The sequence below is a fragment of the Eleutherodactylus coqui genome, chromosome 6, assembly GCF_035609145.1.
Source record: "Eleutherodactylus coqui strain aEleCoq1 chromosome 6, aEleCoq1.hap1, whole genome shotgun sequence".
Taxonomy (NCBI): domain Eukaryota; kingdom Metazoa; phylum Chordata; class Amphibia; order Anura; family Eleutherodactylidae; genus Eleutherodactylus; species Eleutherodactylus coqui.
In genome coordinates this window covers 188,002,468-188,012,207 of record NC_089842.1, presented here as the reverse complement: position 1 = coordinate 188,012,207, position 9,740 = coordinate 188,002,468, and positions in this window count along the sequence as shown.

Genomic DNA, 9,740 nt, shown 5'->3' with positions numbered 1-9,740 from the left:
TTATTATTTCCTCTTGTACTGCTCTTTTGTGTATCCTGGCTTATTTCTTCTATCATGCTACTGACCCCCACTGGCAAAACCAAGAAAATGCTATCTCCTGCCATCATAGGACCACTTATTGCCAGGAGAGGATACACAAGCTCCAAGCCGACTCTAGGACCTGATAAAAGGGCTACTCCACAAAAGACTTAAAAAAATTATTTAACCCCTTCCCGCTGCAGCCATTATTCCTTTTTTCATCCCCTGCTCAATTTTTCCATACGCGTAGCCGTATGAGGGCTTCTTTCTTGCGAGACAAGTTGTAATTTTCTCATGGTACCATCTTATGTACCATACCATGTACTGAAAAATGATGAAACTATTTTCAGTGGGGAGGAAAAAACACAGTTTTGCCATTGTTTTATGAGTTTCCTTTTCACAACGTTCGCTGGGCAGGTAAAATGAAATGCTACAATTATTCCACGGGTCAATCCGATTACAGCTATACCATTTTTGAGACTGCATGCGTCACCTTGGCTTGCAGAATGGGGGTGCCGTAGGACTCGGTAAGGTTAGACGCTTCAAGTTAGAGAAAGCAGTACTAAACATCTGCTGGGCTCTGTGGCGTGAGCCTGTAATCCCAGCTCCTTGGGAGGCTGAGTCTGTTGGATCACTTGAGTCCAGGAGTTCTGGTCTGTCCTGTGCTATGTTGATCGGGTGTCCACACTAAGTTTGGTATCAATATGGTGACTCTGGGGGAGCTTGGAGCCACCAGGTTGTCCTAAGGAGGGGTGAACCGGCCCAGGTCGGAAACAGAGCAGGTCAAAACCCCGTGCTGATCAGTAGTGGGATTGCGCCTGTGAGTAGCCAGTGTAGAACAGCCTCGACAACACAGCGAGACATAGTCTTTTTGTTCCTGCAAGAGATGTACGGTTTTCAGGTAAAACGTGCTTTCCTTTCTTTTTTATCAATCCATGCATAATATTTCTGCCTTGTTACTGTTATTATTTCCTCTTGTACTGCTCTTTTGTGTATCCTGGCTTATTTCTTCTATCATGCTACTGACCCCCACTGGCAAAACCAAGAAAATGCTATCTCCTGCCATCATAGAACCACTTATTTCCAGGAGAGGATACACAAGCTACAAGCCGACTCTAGGACCTGATAAAAGGGCTACTCCACAAAAGACTTAAAAAAATTATTTAACCCCTTCCCGCTGCAGCCATTATTCCTTTTTTCATCCCCTGCTCAATTTTTCCATACGCGTAGCCGTATGAGGGCTTCTTTCTTGCGAGACAAGTTGTAATTTTCTCATGGTACCATCTTATGTACCATACCATGTACTGAAAAATGATGAAACTATTTTCAGTGGGGAGGAAAAAACACAATTTTGCCATGGTTTTATGAGTTTCCTTTTCGCAACGTTCGCTGGGCAGGTAAAATGAAATGCTACAATTATTCCACGGGTCAGTGCGATTATAGCTATACCATTTTTAGAGACTGCATGTGTCACCTTGGCTTGCAGAATGGGGGTGCCGTAGGACTCGGTAAGGTCAGACGCTTCAAGTTAGAGAAAGCAGTGCTAAACATCTGCTGGGCTCTGTGGCGTGAGCCTGTAATCCCAGCTCCTTGGGAGGCTGAGTCTGGTGGATCACTTGAGTCCAGGATTTCTGGTCTGTCCTGTGCTATGTTGATCAGGTGTCCACACTAAGTTCGGTATCAATATGGTGACTCTGGGGGAGCTTGGAGCCACCAGGTTGTCCTAAGGAGGGGTGAACCGGCCCAGGTTGGGAACAGCGCAGGTCAAAACCCCCGTGCTGATCAGTAGTGGGATTGCGCCTGTGAGTAGGCAGTGTAGAGCAGCCTGGACAACACAGAGAGACGTAGTCTTTTTGTTCCTGCAGGAGATGTACGGTTTTCAGGTAAAACATGCTTTCCTTTCTTTTTTATCAATCCATGCATAATATTTCTGCCTTGTTACTGTTATTATTTCCTCTTGTACTGCTCTTTTGTGTATCCTGGCTTATTTCTTCTATCATGCTACTGACCCCCACTGGCAAAACCAAGAAAATGCTATCTCCTGCCATCATAGGACCACTTATTGCCAGGAGAGGATACACAAGCTCCAAGCCGACTCTAGGACCTGATGAAAGGGCTACTCCGCAAAGACTTAAAAAAATTATTTAACCCCTTCCCGCTGCAGCCATTTTTCCTTTTTTCATCCCCTGCTCAATTTTTCCATACGCGTTGTCGTATGAGGGCTTCTTTCTTGCGAGACAAGTTGTAATTTTCTCATGGTACCATCTTATGTACCATACCATGTACTGAAAAATGATGAAACTATTTTCAGTGGGGAGGAAAAAACACAATTTTGCCATTGTTTTATGAGTTTCCTTTTCACAACGTTCGCTGGGCAGGTAAAATGAAATGCTGCAATTATTCCACGGGTCAGTCCGATTACAGCTATACCATTTTTAGAGACTGCATGCGTCACCTTGGCTTGCAGAATGGGGGTGCCGTAGGACTCGGTAAGGTCAGACGCTTCAAGTTAGAGAAAGCAGTGCTAAACATCTGCAGGGCTCTGTGGCGTGAGCCTGTAATCCCAGCTCCTTGGGAGGCTGAGTCTGGTGGATCCCTTGAGTCCAGGAGTTCTGGTCTGTCCTGTGCTATGTTGATTGGGTGTCCACACTAAGTTCGGTATCAATATGGTGACTCTGGGGGAGCTTGGAGCCACCAGGTTGTCCTAAGGAGGGGTGAACTGGCCCAGGTCGGAAACAGAGCAGGTCAAAACCCCCATGCTGATCAGTAGTGGGATTGCGCCTGTGAGTAGGCAGTGTAGAGCAGCCTGGACAACACAGCGAGACATAGTCTTTGCGTTCCTGCAAGAGATGTACGGTTTTCAGGTAAAACATGCTTTCCTTTCTTTTTTATCAATCCATGCATAATATTTCTGCCTTGTTACTGTTATTATTTCCTCTTGTACTGCTCTTTTGTGTATCCTGGCTTATTTCTTCTATCATGCTACTGACCCCCACTGGCAAAACCAAGAAAATGCTATCTCCTGCCATCATAGGACCACTTATTGCCAGGAGAGGATACACAAGCTCCAAGCCGACTCTAGGACCTGATGAAAGGGCTACTCCGCAAAAGACTAAAAAAAATTATTTAACCCCTTCCCGCTGCAGCCATTTTTCCTTTTTTCATCCCCTGCTCAATTTTTCCATACGCGTAGCCGTATGAGGGCTTCTTTCTTGCGAGACAAGTTGTAATTTTCTCATGGTACCATCTTATGTACCATACCATGTACTGAAAAATGATGAAACTATTTTCAGTGGGGAGGAAAAAACACAGTTTTGCCATTGTTTTATGAGTTTCCTTTTCGCAACGTTCGCTGGGCAGGTAAAATGAAATGCTACAATTATTCCACGGGTCAGTCCGATTACAGCTATACCATTTTTAGAGACTGCATGTGTCACCTTGGCTTGCAGAATGGGGGTGCCGTAGGACTCGGTAAGGTCAGACGCTTCAAGTTAGAGAAAGCAGTGCTAAACATCTGCTGGGCTCTGTGGCGTGAGCCTGTAATCCCAGCTCCTTGGGAGGCTGAGTCTGGTGGATCACTTGAGTCCAGGATTTCTGGTCTGTCCTGTGCTATGTTGATCAGGTGTCCACACTAAGTTCGGTATCAATATGGTGACTCTGGGGGAGCTTGGAGCCACCAGGTTGTCCTAAGGAGGGGTGAACCGGCCCAGGTTGGGAACAGCGCAGGTCAAAACCCCCGTGCTGATCAGTAGTGGGATTGCGCCTGTGAGTAGGCAGTGTAGAGCAGCCTGGACAACACAGAGAGACGTAGTCTTTTTGTTCCTGCAGGAGATGTACGGTTTTCAGGTAAAACATGCTTTCCTTTCTTTTTTATCAATCCATGCATAATATTTCTGCCTTGTTACTGTTATTATTTCCTCTTGCACTGCTCTTTTGTGTATCCTGGCTTATTTCTTCTATCATGCTACTGACCCCCACTGGCAAAACCAAGAAAATGCTATCTCCTGCCATCATAGGACCACTTATTGCCAGGAGAGGATACACAAGCTCCAAGCCGACTCTAGGACCTGATGAAAGGGCTACTCCGCAAAAGACTTAAAAAAATTTTTTAACCCCTTCCCGCTGCAGCCATTTTTCCTTTTTTCATCCCCTGCTCAATTTTTCCATACGCGTAGCCGTATGAGGGCTTCTTTCTTGCGAGACAAGTTGTAATTTTCTCATGGTACCATCTTATGTACCATACCATGTACTGAAAAATGATGAAACTATTTTCAGTGGGGAGGAAAAAACACAATTTTGCCATTGTTTTATGAGTTTCCTTTTCGCAACGTTCGCTGGGCAGGTAAAATGAAATGCTACAATTATTCCACGGGTCAGTCCGATTACAGCTATACCATTTTTAGAGACTGCATGTGTCACCTTGGCTTGCAGAATGGGGGTGCCGTAGGACTCGGTAAGGTCAGACGCTTCAAGTTAGAGAAAGCAGTGCTAAACATCTGCTGGGCTCTGTGGCGTGAGCCTGTAATCCCAGCTCCTTGGGAGGCTGAGTCTGGTGGATCACTTGAGTCCAGGATTTCTGGTCTGTCCTGTGCTATGTTGATCAGGTGTCCACACTAAGTTCGGTATCAATATGGTGACTCTGGGGGAGCATGGAGCCACCAGGTTGTCCTAAGGAGGGGTGAACCGGCCCAGGTTGGGAACAGCGCAGGTCAAAACCCTCGTGCTGATCAGTAGTGGGATTGCGCCTGTGAGTAGGCAGTGTAGAGCAGCCTGGACAACACAGAGAGACGTAGTCTTTTTGTTCCTGCAGGAGATGTACGGTTTTCAGGTAAAACATGCTTTCCTTTCTTTTTTATCAATCCATGCATAATATTTCTGCCTTGTTACTGTTATTATTTCCTCTTGTACTGCTCTTTTGTGTATCCTGGCTTATTTCTTCTATCATGCTACTGACCCCCACTGGCAAAACCAAGAAAATGCTATCTCCTGCCATCATAGGACCACTTATTGCCAGGAGAGGATACACAAGCTCCAAGCCGACTCTAGGACCTGATGAAAGGGCTACTCCGCAAAAGACTTAAAAAAATTTTTTAACCCCTTCCCGCTGCAGCCATTTTTCCTTTTTTCATCCCCTGCTCAATTTTTCCATACGCGTAGCCGTATGAGGGCTTCTTTCTTGCGAGACAAGTTGTAATTTTCTCATGGTACCATCTTATGTACCATACCATGTACTGAAAAATGATGAAACTATTTTCAGTGGGGAGGAAAAAACACAATTTTGCCATTGTTTTATGAGTTTCCTTTTCGCAACGTTCGCTGGGCAGGTAAAATGAAATGCTACAATTATTCCACGGGTCAGTCCGATTACAGCTATACCATTTTTAGAGACTGCATGTGTCACCTTGGCTTGCAGAATGGGGGTGCCGTAGGACTCGGTAAGGTCAGACGCTTCAAGTTAGAGAAAGCAGTGCTAAACATCTGCTGGGCTCTGTGGCGTGAGCCTGTAATCCCAGCTCCTTGGGAGGCTGAGTCTGGTGGATCACTTGAGTCCAGGATTTCTGGTCTGTCCTGTGCTATGTTGATCAGGTGTCCACACTAAGTTCGGTATCAATATGGTGACTCTGGGGGAGCATGGAGCCACCAGGTTGTCCTAAGGAGGGGTGAACCGGCCCAGGTTGGGAACAGCGCAGGTCAAAACCCTCGTGCTGATCAGTAGTGGGATTGCGCCTGTGAGTAGGCAGTGTAGAGCAGCCTGGACAACACAGAGAGACGTAGTCTTTTTGTTCCTGCAGGAGATGTACGGTTTTCAGGTAAAACATGCTTTCCTTTCTTTTTTATCAATCCATGCATAATATTTCTGCCTTGTTACTGTTATTATTTCCTCTTGTACTGCTCTTTTGTGTATCCTGGCTTATTTCTTCTATCATGCTACTGACCCCCACTGGCAAAACCAAGAAAATGCTATCTCCTGCCATCATAGGACCACTTATTGCCAGGAGAGGATACACAAGCTCCAAGCCGACTCTAGGACCTGATAAAAGGGCTACTCCGCAAAAGACTTAAAAAAATTATTTAACCCCTTCCCGCTGCAGCCATTTTTCCTTTTTCATCCCCTGCTCAATTTTTCCATACGCGTAGCCGTATGAGGGCTTCTTTCTTGCGAGACAAGTTGTAATTTTCTCATGGTACCATCTTATGTACCATACCATGTACTGAAAAATGATGAAACTATTTTCAGTGGGGAGGAAAAAACACAGTTTTGCCATTGTTTTATGAGTTTCCTTTTCACAACGTTCGCTGGGTAGGTAAAATGAAATGCTACAATTATTCCACGGGTCAGTCCGATTACAGCTATACCATTTTTAGAGACTGCATGCGTCACCTTGGCTTGCAGAATGGGGGTGCCGTAGGACTCGGTAAGGTCAGACGCTTCAAGTTAGAGAAAGCAGTGCTAAACATCTGCTGGGCTCTGTGGCGTGAGCCTGTAATCCCAGCTCCTTGGGAGGCTGAGTCTGTTGGATCACTTGAGTCCAGGAGTTCTGGTCTGTCCTGTGCTATGTTGATCGGGTGTCCACACTAAGTTTGGTATCAATATGGTGACTCTGGGGGAGCTTGGAGCCACCAGGTTGTCCTAAGGAGGGGTGAACCGGCCCAGGTCGGAAACAGAGCAGGTCAAAACCCCGTGCTGATCAGTAGTGGGATTGCGCCTGTGAGTAGCCAGTGTAGAGCAGCCTGGACAACACAGCAAGACATAGTCTTTTGGTTCCTGCAAGAGATGTACGGTTTTCAGGTAAAACGTGCTTTCCTTTCTTTTTTATCAATCCATGCATAATATTTCTGCCTTGTTACTGTTATTATTTCCTCTTGTACTGCTCTTTTGTGTATCCTGGCTTATTTCTTCTATCATGCTACTGACCCCCACTGGCAAAACCAAGAAAATGCTATCTCCTGCCATCATAGGACCACTTATTGCCAGGAGAGGATACACAAGCTCCAAGCCGACTCTAGGACCTGATAAAAGGGCTACTCCACAAAAGACTTAAAAAAATTATTTAACCCCTTCCCGCTGCAGCCATTATTCCTTTTTTCATCCCCTGCTCAATTTTTCCATACGCGTAGCCGTATGAGGGCTTCTTTCTTGCGAGACAAGTTGTAATTTTCTCATGGTACCATCTTATGTACCATACCATGTACTGAAAAATGATGAAACTATTTTCAGTGGGGAGGAAAAAACACAGTTTTGCCATTGTTTTATGAGTTTCCTTTTCACAACGTTCGCTGGGCAGGTAAAATGAAATGCTACAATTATTCCACGGGTCAATCCGATTACAGCTATACCATTTTTGAGACTGCATGCGTCACCTTGGCTTGCAGAATGGGGGTGCCGTAGGACTCGGTAAGGTTAGACGCTTCAAGTTAGAGAAAGCAGTACTAAACATCTGCTGGGCTCTGTGGCGTGAGCCTGTAATCCCAGCTCCTTGGGAGGCTGAGTCTGTTGGATCACTTGAGTCCAGGAGTTCTGGTCTGTCCTGTGCTATGTTGATCGGGTGTCCACACTAAGTTTGGTATCAATATGGTGACTCTGGGGGAGCTTGGAGCCACCAGGTTGTCCTAAGGAGGGGTGAACCGGCCCAGGTCGGAAACAGAGCAGGTCAAAACCCCGTGCTGATCAGTAGTGGGATTGCGCCTGTGAGTAGCCAGTGTAGAACAGCCTCGACAACACAGCGAGACATAGTCTTTTTGTTCCTGCAAGAGATGTACGGTTTTCAGGTAAAACGTGCTTTCCTTTCTTTTTTATCAATCCATGCATAATATTTCTGCCTTGTTACTGTTATTATTTCCTCTTGTACTGCTCTTTTGTGTATCCTGGCTTATTTCTTCTATCATGCTACTGACCCCCACTGGCAAAACCAAGAAAATGCTATCTCCTGCCATCATAGAACCACTTATTTCCAGGAGAGGATACACAAGCTACAAGCCGACTCTAGGACCTGATAAAAGGGCTACTCCACAAAAGACTTAAAAAAATTATTTAACCCCTTCCCGCTGCAGCCATTATTCCTTTTTTCATCCCCTGCTCAATTTTTCCATACGCGTAGCCGTATGAGGGCTTCTTTCTTGCGAGACAAGTTGTAATTTTCTCATGGTACCATCTTATGTACCATACCATGTACTGAAAAATGATGAAACTATTTTCAGTGGGAAGGAAAAAACACAATTTTGCCATTGTTTTATGAGTTTCCTTTTCACAACGTTCGCTGGGCAGGTAAAATGAAATGCTACAATTATTCCATGGGTCAGTCCGATTACAGCTATACCATTTTTGAGACTGCATGCGTCACCTTGGCTTGCAGAATGGGGGTGCCGTAGGACTCGGTAAGGTTAGACGCTTCAAGTTAGAGAAAGCAGTACTAAACATCTGCTGGGCTCTGTGGCGTGAGGCTGTAATCCCAGCTCCTTGGGAGGCTGAAGCTGGTGGATCACTTGAGTCCAGGAGTTCTGGTCTGTCCTGTGCTATGTTGATCGGGTGTCCACACTAAGTTCAGTATCAATATGGTGACTCTGGGGGAGCTTGGAGCCACCAGGTTGTCCTAAGGAGGGGTGAACCGGCCCAGGTCGGAAACAGAGCAGGTCAAAACCCCGTGCTGATCAGTAGTGGGATTGCGCCTGTGAGTAGCCAGTGTAGAGCAGCCTGGACAACACAGCAAGACATAGTCTTTTGGTTCCTGCAAGAGATGTACGGTTTTCAGGTAAAACGTGCTTTCCTTTTATTTTTTATCAATCCATGCATAATATTTCTGCCTTGTTACTGTTATTATTTCCTCTTGTACTGCTCTTTTGTGTATCCTGGCTTATTTCTTCTATCATGCTACTGACCCCCACTGGCAAAACCAAGAAAATGCTATCTCCTGCCATCATAGGACCACTTATTGCCAGGAGAGGATACACAAGCTCCAAGCCGACTCTAGGACCAGATGAAAGGGCTACTCCGCAAAAGACTTAAAAAAATTATTTAACCCCTTCCCGCTGCAGCCATTTTTCCTTTTTTCATCCCCTGCTCAATTTTTCCATACGCGTAGTCGTATGAGGGCTTCTTTCTTGCGAGACAAGTTGTAATTTTCTCATGGTACCATCTTATGTACCATACCATGTACTGAAAAATGATGAAACTATTTTCAGTGGGGAGGAAAAAACACAATTTTGCCATGGTTTTATGAGTTTCCTTTTCACAACGTTCGCTGGGCAGGTAAAATGAAATGCTACAATTATTCCACGGGTCAGTGCGATTACAGCTATACCATTTTTGAGACTGCATGCATCACCTTGCCTTGCAGAATGGGGGTGCCGTAGGACTCGGTAAGGTCAGACGCTTCAAGTTAGAGAAAGCAGTACTAAACATCTGCTGGGCTCTGTGGCGTGAGCCTGTAATCCCAGCTCCTTGGGAGGCTGAGGCTGGTGGATCACTTGAGTCCAGGAGTTATGGTCTGTCCTGTGCTATGTTGATCAGGTGTCCACAATAAGTTCAGTATCAATATGGTGACTCTGGGGGAGCTTGGAGCCACCAGGTTGTCCTAAGGAGGGGTGAACCGGCCCAGGTTGGAAACAGAGCAGGTCAAAACCCCCGTGCTGATCAGTAGTGGGATTGCGCCTGTGAGTAGCCAGTGTAGAACAGCCTCGACAACACAGCGAGACATAGTCTTTTTGTTCCTGCAAGAGATGTA